Source organism: Ceratotherium simum, chromosome 6, assembly GCF_057802395.1.
Source record: "Ceratotherium simum simum isolate JZ-2026a chromosome 6, ASM5780239v1, whole genome shotgun sequence".
Classification (NCBI taxonomy): Eukaryota; Metazoa; Chordata; class Mammalia; order Perissodactyla; family Rhinocerotidae; genus Ceratotherium; species Ceratotherium simum.
In genome coordinates, this window is record NC_141905.1 from 23,124,401 (window position 1) to 23,138,017 (window position 13,617).

A 13,617-nucleotide genomic window follows, 5' to 3' on the forward strand; every position below is an offset into this window, starting at 1 on the left:
TGTCTACCCGTCTAAACCGCCCTCCATGTCACGGGTCTGCTTCAGCTCTCCAGGGCAGCCTTTTCCCACCCAACTGGACCTTCCCCTCCTGGGCCCCAAGGTACCAAACATCACGCTGACTGCGATGCAGGACTTTGGTGGCCCGCAGTCCTGGCTCTAATTTGGCAGCTTGCTTCAGGTTTTTGAGCCTCAGTTTCTTCAACAGTGAATGGAGATGGGCAGGCTGTGCTGTCATGGGTGACATTCCAGTTCCTAGAGCAAGAACAGCCTTCAGCAGCTTTCCCACCAGGTTCAGCGTGGGCATGAAGGCCACCCTGACCTGATGATGTGGCTTCCTGCAAACTCAGAGCACCCAACTCAGCTGTCATGCCCTGCACATCGTCCTCCTCAAAGTCAAGGCCCTGGGATGGTGGGCAGTAAGCTTGGCCCTCCTTGAACGGAGGAGAGGACTGTCCCTTGTCCCCTGGGTTTGGGCCCTGAACTTGCCCTGCCCTGGCCCTCAAACAGGCCACCCCCCGCCGGCTGGGCTCTGAACTGGGACGCCCGGGCTGCCTAATTAGGGGCTCAGCAGGGCATGCCAGGCAGCCGCTGGAAAACCTTAGAAGTGGAACAATCACTCCTAATTGGACTTCCAGGATTCGGCTTAAGAAAACAGACTACTTCTCCCCTGGGGACTTTGCTTCTGAAGTATATACAAACAAGTGATAGTTGTTCAACATTAAAAACAAAGTTGGCTAAAATGAGAATTTAAGCTACAGTGAGGTTGTCTAAATGGAGAGGGATACCTCAAGGGTGAGGACGATATGTGTGCGTGTGTTTCTATGTGTGGCCGTGTGCATGTGTGTGCAGCCGTCCACACAGGGCATGCTGGGTGCTCAGCAGGTGGATATCTTTTGGGGTCACAGTCCCATCCTTCCTCCGCTCAGGGGCCCCTAACCAAGCCCCAAACCCAAGCGAGGATCCTTTGGTCTGGACCCCACGTCCCCTCAGGCACTGTCAGGGAAGTGGAGAGGGAGGGTCTCCGGGGAGGCCTTGAAGACTCACTCTGAAGGTGGAAGGCCAGAGTTCCAGCCTCAACTCTGCTCTGACGCCCCCACCCCCTGCCCTCAGTTCCTCGAGCTGCCCAATGTTGGTGATGACAGCATCTCCCCTCCCAGGGGAGAGAAGATCCCACTTAGGTGGAAGTAGCTTTCTGGACTCTAAAGAGCTCTAGAAAAGTCAGATATTTTCACACCCTGCTCCAACTTGTGACCTCAGGTTTGGAAGCAGCCAACTACCCCAACCTCTGTTTACTTTGCACCCTGAAGTCAGGTCCCTGGGTGGGGAGTTTACGGTAGGGCCACCTGGCCAGGTGTTCTCCCTGCCTACACTCCCCCCCCTCCCCAAGGGGAAGAGTGGCCCAGGTGAGCTCAGAGAGCAGGGGCAGGATGCCGAGCCTCAGCGGGAAGAAGCAGGGCCGGCTGGAGAGGGAGCCAGGCCACTGAGGGATCCCACTGGTCCCTGCCCAGGCGGCTGGGCCTGAGACAGGGCTGAGAGCTCAGAGACCCAGGCTGCCCTGGGGCCTTCAATCCCAGTGCTAAGTAGAACAGGAATCAACAAGCCCATTTTTCAGATGGGGAAAGCAGGGGCCCTGGGAGGCGAGTGACTTCTCGTGAGTAGAATGCAGGCGGCCTCCCGGCTCTACAGTGCTCTGATATGCCAACCATCTGAAAAGTCCCTCTCCGCAGGTAGCTCTGAGACTATCCACAGAATTCTTCTGCCACCCCTGAGACAGACAGAGGGGAAGCTCTGGAGAGCCAGGGCTGATTTCCCCAGGAAGCCATGGAACACCCTTTCCTGAAGCTCTGGGAGGGTCCAAAGTCATCTTCCCGAGGGTGGGACAGGCCTTCCGGGGTCAGATCCAGCAAGCCTTCCGGCCCCTCCCCGAGTCACTGGAGTGGTGCAGTGAGGCGGGCCACTGGGCCAGATGCCCTTGGCCATCTCTCGGGGTGAACAATGTCCCTAGAAATGTCCAGCCTCACGGTGAGCCCCCTCTCAGAACTCCAGGTCTGCTGTCTGGTTTGAGTGGGCTAAGGGCAAGGCCAGGCACAGAGACCGCCTTTGTCCTGGGACCCCTTTCTGGAGTCCTGGGCCTTCAGGCCAGTCAGGGGACCATCCCTCCTACCCTAGCACGATGACACTAACATTTATGAAGTGCATCCTTTGTGCCAGGCCCGCAGACTCAGTGGGGCCACACAGCAATTTCGAGGTCTCTGCTGTTATCATCCCTATTTACGGATGCGGAGGTTGAGGCCTTGCAGAGCTTCAGTAACCTTCCTAGGGTCACACAACTGGTAAGTGCAGGGGCTGCCCAGCACAGGCAGGGGGCAGGGCAGGGATGGTGTGGGTGCCTGCATGCCCCAAAGGGATCAGGACGTGTTAACACTTACACACATACACCACCTGGCTCCCAATGTGCCCCTCCCACATCACAGACACTCCCAACACCCCGCGTTCACAAATCTGCACACACCCACAAGAACACCACCATATACACTCATCCAACTATCATTCAACTTGTAAATGTCCCCTACACGTCCACATGGACACACGCATGCTCAGCTGCACGGACACGTGATGTACGTGCACAGATGCAAAGCCCACGTAACATTTTCAAAGGTTCCATCTTATACTTCTATCTCCAACACCCCCCCACACAACAGGCTCACCCCCACTTCACTCCCAGGCACAGGCATGGCCCTGCACATCCAGTGCCTTCCAGCTCTGACAGCTCCACTTGGGGACTCTAAGCTCCCAGAGGGCAGGGACCCTGTCTTTCTTCACATTCCCCACACTGTCCCACCCAGAGCCAGCTCTTTATTTGTTCATTCACTCATTCAAAATATATTAGTGTGTACTTTTTGCCCATTTGGACAAAAGAGACAAACTCAAATGAGCTGTAGCCATGAACTTGAAGAAATACAGTATTCCCGCACAGACGCAGCACTGGCCCGAGCACTGTAATTACAGTATGGCGAGCCGGCAGGGTCACAGGCGTGACCACCAGCAAGCACACAAGCATGGAGGGCGCACATCCATGCCTCGCTCACTCAGTAGCTCCTGCTGTTACATCAGGCCTGTGAGGTGAGGGTGCCCCCATTTTATAGAAGAGGCAACTCAGGTGGCAGAGGGAAACCTCGAGCTCCAGATCACCTGGGTGGGGGTGCCAGCAAAGCTGCAGGTAAGACTAGGGAGGTGCCCAGGGAAGCCGGCTCACACCAGGCCCGGCCAGAGGCTGGGTTCTGTCTGGGCAAGAGCCCACAGGGCACCATGGGGGCAGCCCGTGCCCCTAGGAGAGAAGAGGGGGCAATCAGGAAGCCACAACCCAGGAAGAAATCTCCATTGCAGAGGCTGTATCCTGAGGACAAAGATCTCATCCAGGTCATGGAACATATTTCTTAAAGAAGGTACACCACCACCCAAAGCTCTGAGAGGATTATCAGCCCCTGACAGGCCCAATGTTGGGGAGGCTTCATTCCGGGCAGGGTGGGCGGGCTGCGGGGCCTGGCTCACCATGGGGGTGGGAGGGGGTGCAGGAGGGGAGCCAAGTGGTGACACTCCCTCTTCCCCAGCAGGATCCTGCCCACCAGGAACGCCGCTGCTCACTGGTGCCTTTGGGCAGTGGCACCAAGAGGGTGGAGGACCCCTCCCTGTTTCAAGGGTCCAAGTGGCCTGCACAGATGGAGCCTGCGCTCACAAAGGGAAGCAATGCTTGGCCCTTGCCCCTTTCCCTGGCCTGATGTGGACCTCTGGGTGCCCCCTCCCTGGGCTGGGCTGCCACCCAGGGACAGGGAGGAGGCACTCAAGTCACTAGAGATCCAGTGGTTAAGGCTGTCCTGGGTCCAGTGAGGTGTAGGGAGCTTCTCTGCTCTGGGAGGCGCTGCCCTGAGCCCCCAGGACAGTGGTGTTTGTGCTCCCTCCAGGGCATCCCCAGGACTGCCCAGGAGCTTTCGGGGCCTGTCACTGGCAAATCAAGAACAGACATACCTGAGGGTTACACACGCTGTGCCAACGCCCTGCAGGGAAGCCACAGCTTCTCTCAGCAGACACTGAGGGAGCCCTGAGCTCCCCACCAAGGGTTCTTGGGGTCCTAGCAGGGAGGCGGGGGCTGTTGGCTCCAGGATTTCTCGGGCATTCTGCACGTTCTTCCAGCTCAGGGCTTGTGCTGGAGGAAAGGCACCTGCGCATGGGCAGGTGCAGGTGGGGAGCATTCAGATAGGCTTGGGCTGCCATGGAGGATGATGAGGCAGGGAAGCAGGAGGAGGTGTCCCCAGAGGAACAGGAACAGGCCTTGCATGAGGACAAGGAGACAATGACAGAGCAGCAAGGACACCTAATATTTATTCATGGCTGACTAGGTCCTTGCAATGTGTTCAAAGCTATAGCTGCAATATACTCTTTAATCCTCCCACAGCCCTAGGAGATGAGTACTATTCCCCCATTTTACAGGTGAAAAAACTGAGGCTTGGAGAGGTTAGAGTCCATCGTGTGGTGAGGACAGGAGAGGAGGGGGAGAGATGCTGATGAGCACTGGGGACCTCCAAGGGGTAAGGGCCTCCAGCCCCTAACAGGGGGGAGCCACGGGAGAGCCCTGCCCTCCCCACCTAGAACCCCCCCATACCCATGTGAGGGGAACCCTCCCTGGGAATGCCTAGCCCTCACCTCCAAAAATCTCTGGGATGCCCCTTGGCCCGGCCTCCCAGCCCCAGCTGCCCCTGCACTCTCCCTGCACGAAGTCTGTTTTCCGAGACTATTGCCCGCTCCTCAACACCAGGCCTGAGTGCTGCTCAGCCTCTTGGAGCCCAGCACCAAGCAAGTGGGTGTCAAGGCCTAGGGTGTGAGATGAAGCAGCGCGCTGGCTCCTGGGACCCCCCCGCCAACTCCTAGCATTTCCTTTTGCTGAATGCCTTTTCTTGGAGCCCTTGGACAGCTGGAAGCCAGGCCTGGACCCACAAACTTACCCCATGAGCCTACCTTCTTCAGCGCTGCTGGGGCCTCAAGAGCTGCTGCAACGTGGCATGGCTCACAGACCTCTGCCCAGAAATGCTCACGGACCCCAACGCACTATCGGTGGACCTCAGAGGGGAGAGATTCTTGTGCAAGTCACTCGAGGGCTTCAGGAGCCCAAGGTGTAGACTTACAGCTCCTTCCCCAAGAGGGAAATGAAAGTGGGTGCGTGTGCTGGCCCAGGCACACTTCCTCCAAAGCTAGGACACACACTGGGCCCTCCCAGACGGCTGCCAGTGGGGGACAGCCTACAGTTTCTCCTCAGGACAGAACAAGCGACAGGCACATTCCCCCACCCTGGCCTTCTCCAGTCTCCTGTCACAGCGGTCACTCAGGAGGCGGGATGAACTCTGGGATGGCCCCGCTCTCTACACTGCATGGCAAAGTCTCTCCAGTCACAACACACAGTACGAGGAGCATGTTACAGACAAGGAAACTGAGCCCCAAGGTGGCACTGGGACAAGAAAGGACCCAGTCTCTTGGGCTCGGGAACTCAAGAGAAACCAAAAGCCCTGCTGGTTTGGGAGCTAAACGTATGCTGTGAGGGAATTAAGTCAACTGGATAGTGATGAGAGCTGCCACTTACTGAGCAATTACTACGTGTCAGATCTGAGCTGAGCGCTTCCAGCCCATCTCCTTGACTCCCCCCTGCAGCCCTGCCAGCCAGAGGCAGGTACCAGCAGCTCTATTTGATTAATGAGGAAACAGAGGCTTAGAGAAGGTAGGTGACTCGCCCAAAGCCACCCAGTAAACGACAGATGTGGGTTTCATAATTACTCCCCGACACTGTCTTGGGAAGGACACTGGGTGGCCCCATTTTAAGAGCCTCGGGAGGGGTGGGGCACGGCGGTCCTTCGGGGGCCCTGTGTTTCACAGAAAGGACAGGGGGGAAGTCCAGGGGCCAGGGCACGGGGTGGGGGGCAGGAGCAGCCTCTGGAGCTGCTAACAGGAAGGCAGGCAGAATCCTGCATCTTTCAGGCCCAGGGACCCTGCCTCCCTACAGAACCACGACGACAGAGCTACAAGGGCCCTTAGAGAACTTTCTGCGATAATGGAAATGTTCAGTCACTGCCCTATACAGGAGCCACTAGCCCCATGGGGCTAGTGAGAACTTGAAATGTGGCTAGTGTGACTGAGGAAATGAAAATTTAATTTCATTTAATTTTCACTAATACACATTTAAATAGACACATGTGGCTAGCAGCCGTTTATAGGACAGCACAGTAAATCCAGTGCTTCTTCCTACAGGCGGGGTCCCCATGAAGGACGAGGGCGGCCACACGTCACACATTCACCTTGAAAAGCCAGAGCTGGGCCAAGACCTCGGGTGTCTCCATTTCTTCCGGGGTAACTGCCTTTGCTGTGACCCACCTGTGACCTGGGCTGGTCATTTAACAGATACTTATCAACACTGATACAAGGGATGGGTGTCCCATCCTGTACCTCACAACCTGGCGGTGCCAACGCCTGGGTAGGCCAGTGACCACGTAAAACAGACTGACCTAAGGTTGCGGGTCCTGGACGTACAAAGGACTGAAAAGGACTGCTAGGGGACAGGGTCCATGTCTGCATGAGTGCTGGGGGCAGGGGACCAGGGAAGGCCTCCTGGGTGCTGACAATTGAGCTGGGCCTGGAAGCAGCGACGGAGAGGAGATAGAAAGAAGGGCTCTTTTTTCCCTCCCCTCTGAAACATGCCCCTCCATTTTTCACAGCCCTCCCTCCCACACGTAGGAGCTGAAACAGACCCTGTTAAATCTTCTGTGCACACTGGGAATCCGCCAACCTTGGGATTACACTCTCGGGATGTGGAAAGGGTGCCTGTAAATCTCCAGCCACCTCAGGCTCTGACCAGGAGGCTCTGGGAGGGTGTGAGACCAAACTCCGCAAGCCCAGAGGCTGTGCCCTGTCACTTGGCCCCTCCAGTCCCAGCCCCAGGGAATTGCCCACATTGATTTAAAACCTCCCAGGCCTGCTCTAACCCCCCCGAGGGACTGGGGACAGACTCCACAAACACGGCTCTCTTTTTTCCAGGAGAGGGCAGAGGGAGCCGAGGGGAGGTCTGGACAAGTTCCACCAAGTTCCCGGAGCTCCTCAGAAGGAGAGCTGGCTGCCCTCGCCCCCCACCACGGGCAACCACAAACAGGAACCCTGCATCAAGACGAGGCTTTCCATTGCGTCAGCAGAGGCAGGGACATTCTCTCAGCAGAACTCCGACCTCGAACAGCTCCCCTACACCCCTGCCTGGATTCCTGCCTGCAACTCAGCAGCATCCCTGCTCCTGGAAGCCCTGGGAGTCCCAGTGGCCTCTGTGGCTCCAAAGCCTTCAATGGCTCCCTACTGTCCCACGGATAAAATCTGTGCTACCCACCACAGTTTCAGCAATGGCTCCACTTCCCCCGCTCACCTCCGCTGCTTCATCTGGAAGGACATACTCCCTTCTTCTAACATGCCTTTGTACTATTAGTTCTCCCACCTGACATTCATTCCCCTTCTCGCCCAAGACCCAAATCCTGCGCATGTCCAACATCAAGTTCGACCTGGGAAGAGTTTCAGGCTACTCTGGCTCCGAAGTCACCATCTCCACCTCTTCCTTCTACAGCTCTTAGGGTGTGAGCATAGGCCTCTATTCATTCAATTCTCGTCGCCCTGGGGCACCTTTGTATTTCTCACTGCATCCTCAGATGCCGGTGGTAGCCCCCAAGGGCAGCGCCAAGCCTCTTTCTGTCTTTTGTCTGCCTCCCACACACACACCCCCCTCGAGCATAAGACTAGTAGTAGAACTCCTGAAGTGGAGTCTACCTTTTAGAGATGAGACACAGAGGAACATTCTTAGTACAGAGATGAGAACAGAGGCCCCCAGAGGGGAAGCGACTTGCCAAAGGTCACACACTAATTTGGCACCAGATCATAGATAAGATCACTCGAGGGCTAGGCCCTGGGAGCCATGTTTCCATGAACAGTATCAGAATTATCTGAGGGAGTTTAACAAAACCAACGCTAAATCAGAGGCTGGGCCCTACCCCAGAACTACCGAATCTGCAAGGTGATTGGGGAGTGTCAGCCTCCGGGAATGTGGGTGTCCCAGATAAAGACCCTCTTCTTCATTCACCAAACATGCATGAAGCACCCACTACTGGCCCGGGGAAGGGGCACTAGTAAGGCCTGGCCTCAGCCCACAGGTAGGCAGGAGGGCTGGTAGGAGAACCCAGCAGGGTCGCGGAGGCCCGGAGAAGCCCCTGCAGCTGGCTCCAAGAGGAAGTCCGTGCCATGGCTGGGGCTACAGAGGGAGGAACGGGGCCCACTTCCTGAGCCTGCTTGGGCAGGAGGGCGGCAGACTGCCTGGCAGGCCAGCCTAATGGTCTGGGCAGCAAGGTCAGGGCCTGGCTCTGCCAGTCAGTTCTGAAGGACACACAGCACATCAGACCCTGGGGAACAAGAGTGCTGTGGGCAGCCCACCTGGCTGGAGGGAAAGTGAGCACGGCCCCTACCTCATTCCAGGGGACTGGGAACCTGGGAGTGTTGCCAAAGCTCCTCTCATCCTTTAGGCTCCCCTGGATGGGCCTTGAAGACCCCCTTCCAGGTATGCTGGGCTCCCTGGCAGAGAGCCACCCCTTTCCAGACCTCTTCCTTCAGTCAGCTCAGAGCCACAGGGAGCTGGAGGCTGCAGCAAGGCCTAATGCTGGGAGGAGGGGGGCACCTCAGGACAAAGGGACATGGCCAGAGACAAAGTGACCTCACCTCAGGGCTGGAGCAGGAAACTGAAGCAAGGCACAATTAAATCTTACATAAACCTCAAGTTCAAAATGGCAGACTGGGACTTGCAAGGGACTGTGAGAGGGCATTAGCTCCATCCCAGGCCCGCCCTGCTGTGTGACCTTGGGGCGGGAAGTCCCTTCACCCCTCTGGGCCATGGACTGACTAGCCTTTCCTGCCTGTGGTTAGTGGCCTGGGAGCTCCCTGAGAAGCTGGAAGTGCTTGGAGGGTAGGGGCCTTGTTTTTCCCTGAGCAGGCTCCCTCATGAGGCTGCTGCTTCTCTGCCAGGCCCTGGGAGAGTTTCCTCCTGCAGCTGAGGCTTCTGGGGGAAGCCGGGGCAAGTGTGGCATAGTGAATGCCCTGTGACATGAGGGGAAGCTGGTCCTGGCAGGGAGGGAGCAAGGGGCATCTTGTGCCAGCCAAACCTCTCAGAATTCTTCTCCACCTTGGGCTGGGGCCTGCACACCTCTCCCTGGGGTGGTGCTAACGAACCTGGCCACGGGCCCACTGCCGGGGTCCTTCCCTGTGGAGAAGAGGGGAGCCAGCAACTCCCTCGGGACCAAAGCTGCACTGATCAAGGTAAACACCTCCCTCGCTCAGAGAGCCTCTCTCCCTCTCCTTCTAGCTCTGCCAGCACAGAACTCTCTGTTCCTGGGGACCCAAGGCTGAGCTGGCTCCCCCGCCCAATCGATGGATGACTCCACAAAGACTGACGCCTACCGGGCATCAAGATGGTCCTCAGGGAGGTCTGAGGCTGCTCCTGGGACCGCTGCCCACCCTTGCCCCCTGGCTGACTTCTGCTGGAGGGCAGAGCACCGGCCGAGGAGTCAGAGACCTGGGGCTCATGCCACTCGCTGGGTGACCTTGAGCAAAACGGAACCTCAGCTTTTTCCTACGCTCAATGGGAGCGCCTGGCTTGTCTATACTCCCTCACTGGGAGGCTGTCACATCCCGCACCATCACACCAGTGGGCTCTGGACTAGCGTCCTCATCTCACTCCTGTCCTAAATCTCCAACCTTCTGGCCAGAGCTGTCCAATGGAACTTTCTGCCACAGTGGAAATGTTCTATAATCTGGGCTGCCTAATCTGGTAGCCACTAGCCACATGGGGCTGTTGAGCATTTGAAACGTGGATGAGAAACTGAACTTTTACTTTTAATTAATTTAAATTTATAAACAGCCGCACATGGCTAGTGGCCACCATACCGGATGGCGCAGTTCTAGACGCAGCTCTGCCATCCTTACTCCCTGAGGCGTGATCCAGAAAGAGCCATCAGGAAGCTCCCAGGGAGGACTCTGGTTGAACATCTGTGGGAGTGCCAATCTCAGTCTGACCGGCTGACACCAGACTAGGGACTCATCTTAGAGTTCCTAGAGGCTGAGCATGGCCTCACTGCTTTGTGCTCAGCCAACACTGACATAAATCCAGAAGCACTCTCTCAGTCCCTCCATCACCGCACTACTCCAACAGGGAAAGCAGCATCTGACCAGCTTGCTGCTCACGAAGTCACTCAGCAGTTGGAGCACCTACCACCTGCCGGGCACTCTGGTTGGCACCGGAGTATACGGTGATGAGAAACATATGGACCCTGCCTTTAAGCAGCTCAGTCAAGGCCTTGCTCCAGGCGGAGCTATGACTGGCTTCCTCCGTCACCTACTGGGTGGTCTCAGGCACATCAGTTTTCCCATCTGAAACTGGGGCTTCCAAGTCCCTGAGTGCACAGGCTGTGGTGAGAACTAAGAGGCGAGAGAGAGAGGTGATGGGCTCTGGTCAATGGCGAGGCTGTGCAGGGGAGCAGAGACAGCATTATGAAGCAAGTCTCAAACTCTATGCAGGCTGCTGCTTCCGGTAAAGTCCCAGATTCTCACCAAAGCATTGCTGTTTGGTGGTTTCTCACTAAGGAAGTTCAGGGTAAAAATAGCTCAGGGGACTTGAATACAGCTAGTTGGGGGGTAGTCATTGCCTGGCTAATACACAGAAAAGGGGAACAGGCTTTTCAGTAGCCACGTGGACTCCAAGACTCACCATTCCTCCCTGCCCCCCACCGTGGGACAGGATCTTTTGCTCTGTAGTGGATGGGAGATGAGCTTCATGCCTAGAGACCCAGAACTGCAGGGGCCTGAGTCTCTACCCACCCTCTGGGGTCACCCTGATTTCAGGGTGGCACCAGTTTGCCCACTCCAACTCACTCTCCAGCCAGATTTCTGGCCCACTCTCAAGGAGGGGCATTAAGAAGCACTCTGGCACCAACTCCTTGCCAGATGCCTCACAAACCTTCTTGCTGGAGAAGCCACCAGCCATGCCCAGTGCCCATCTGGTAGTCCAGCCTGATGGTCAAGAGCAGGGGACCCAGGCCCCCACCCTGAGAATGAAGGTCTCCTGAAGCCCATCTAAGGAGGTGCCACCTCCCTCCACTGGTGCAAAAGGTTACGGTTGGGAAAGTCACAGCGCTGACCTCTCCCAATCTCTCCCAAGCTGGCTTCCAGTTGGACCCAAGAATTGGGACCTATCTAGTGCCCTAGGCATCAAGGCTTGTAAGACTCCAACACCAAAACCACGTGCTCGGGACCACCAGAACCTCCCTTTAGCCCTGACAGTGCTCTGAGAAACCCACTCTCCAAGGTCTTAAACAAGATCGTCAGCCTGGTGTCAGGCACCCCCAGAAAGGCGCCTTACTGCCCTTCAGTGCAAAGCCATCTCTTTTCTCCTCCTTCAGCCAGTTTCCCTGCAAACATTTGTCTGAAGTCTATTCTACACCCACCACCTCTCCGAAGGGCACCCTGCCGCAATGGTGGCATCACCAGCGCCCATGGGGGTCTCTGGGCGCTTTCAGCATTAGGGCTGTATCCTGACAAAGAAGCAGCTTGAAGTTAAGGACCCTCGGCCGCTGCCTCCGCCCAAGGCTTCCTGGCCGATTCTTATTTTTGCAATAGCAGCCGATCGAGGACAGAGCCTTGTAAGATGTCTGCTGGAGAGCCAACACTTCACCTTCGGGGAGGGGCTGTGGGGGAGCACCCTGACCCCGGGCCCCGAGGAGAAATGAGGGCCCCCTCTATGGGCGCACAAAAAGGGCCCGGTGCACGCCGGTGCCACTCTCGCGGCCAAGCCTCGGGCTGACACCATGCAACACACGGCGCTACCCACAATGCACTGGCCCTCTTCTGTCACACACAGGCACGCACACTCACCCCCGCGCCCGGAGGGAGCCCGGGCCCGGCCCGCGGGCGCCCCGGGGCCGACCCCTCCAGCCCCGCACTTACCTAGAAGTTACACCGGCTGCGGTCCCGCCCTGGCACCCGCAGGGGGCTGGGGGCCGGCCAGGGGCAGCCGCGGAGAGCGCCTCCGGGCAGGGTTCAGCCGGCACCAAACAAAGGCTGCGCGCAGGCAGCGGGCGCCGCCTGCATCCCTGCTCCGCGCCCGGGCGGCGGCGGCGGCGGCGCGGGGGCCCGGGCGGCTCCGGTGCCCGCTCGCTCCGCGCTGCCCGCTCCGAGGGCGCTCCGGCTCCCGCTCTCCCGCTCGCTGCTGCCCGCCACCGCCGCCGCCGTCCGGCTACCGCACCGCACACATCAATTATTCATCGCCCGTCTCCAGCTTCCCGGGCGAAGCCAATCACAGGCGGAGGCTCCGCTAATGGGGCCGCCGCCGCCACCGCCGAGGAGGCAGCCAGCCGCGCGCCCGGGCGCAAGCGACAGTCCTCCGGGGACGGGGATGGGCCGGGGGCGCGCGGGGGGCGGGGGCTCACGGGGCGCGCCAGCGAAACTTACACGGCCCGTGCCCCGCACCGCGCGCCAGGACCCGGCCGCCGCGACCACCCACCCGGCGTGCGCCCGCGTGGGGCTGGGGGCTCGGGGGAGGCCTGGCGCGCCGCGGCGGGGGGAGGGGAAGGAAGAGGAGGAGCGCGAGAGGAAGATGAAAGGCTAGCAGACCTGCCTCGGCGTCTCCAGGGAGCCCCGGCTCGCGCGCGCCCTCCCCGCCCCGCGAGCCTAGCCGTCCGCACCCCCGCCCCCCAGCCAGCCGCCCGCACTCACTAGCGCGCGCAGACAGTCGGCCCAGCCACTTTGCTGCGAGGGAGCGCGAGCGAGTATGAATCGGAGGCAGCTCACATTTCAAACTTGCACGCAGGGGTGGTGCTGATGCACGCCGCCGCCGAGCGAACGCACGACCAGACCAGCGGCGCTCCAGCCTCCGGGCGGGGGCGGCGACCAGGCCCCCTTCCCTCCCCCGCCTAGGCAATTAATTGGAAGCAACACTTGTGCGAGTGGGTCTCCCGGAGCGCTGTCGCCCGAGGGGGCCGCCGGGAAGGCGAAGAGGGAGATGACTTCGGGTGTCTCCCGCCCCCCGCCCCAGCGAATCCTCCAAAGGGGTCATGCTAATGAGGGTCCACGGCAGGGTGGGGCGGAGGAGAGAGCTGGCCTGGAGGCGGCCTCGGCCGGGGGGAGGGGAGCGGGCGGGGCAGGACTGGGGCATCCGGATTGCGACCTAGGTTTAAAGGATTTTCGGAACAGGTTAGAGGGCAGAGAAGGCAGGCGGTCTGGCATCTTCCCTGGCACAGGGGCCCCTGCCACCCCTGGGATTCCCAGAGCGCGGGGCCCAGGGCAGGGTGAGCGGGCGCACGTAAGCTCGAGCTCCCCGACTTCTGGGAGTTCCTGTGCCTTGGAGCCAGCAGCGCTAGGGAAGCCGGGGGCGGCTGCTTCGCGCGGCCCTGCCCCGCCCCGGGAGCTGCTGCCTTCCTGACACTGCATCCTGTGGTGGCCGCGGCCTCTTCCTTCCAGCCTGTCTGTCGCAAGTGCTCCTGGTGCTGAACTGAGCTTGCCCCC

General features: G+C 58.9%; 1 protein-coding gene across 8 annotated transcripts in view; it reads right to left on the reverse strand.

Moving 5' to 3' along the window:
* The window catches only part of ZMIZ1 (zinc finger MIZ-type containing 1), a 236,979-nt gene that overhangs the window by 59,026 nt on the left and 164,336 nt on the right, over positions 1-13,617 (reverse strand). Inside the window, exon 1 of one of the 8 annotated variants that reach the window (XM_087431984.1) lies at positions 12,904-13,018. The exons of 5 other annotated variants lie outside the window; for them this stretch is intronic. The gene's annotated coding sequence lies outside the window, so the exon portion shown is untranslated. Of the gene's footprint in view, positions 1-12,060; positions 12,556-12,828; positions 13,019-13,617 lie in introns of those variants that run through there. 2 more of the 8 variants (XM_014784797.2, XM_014784798.2) reach the window with 2 other exon arrangements.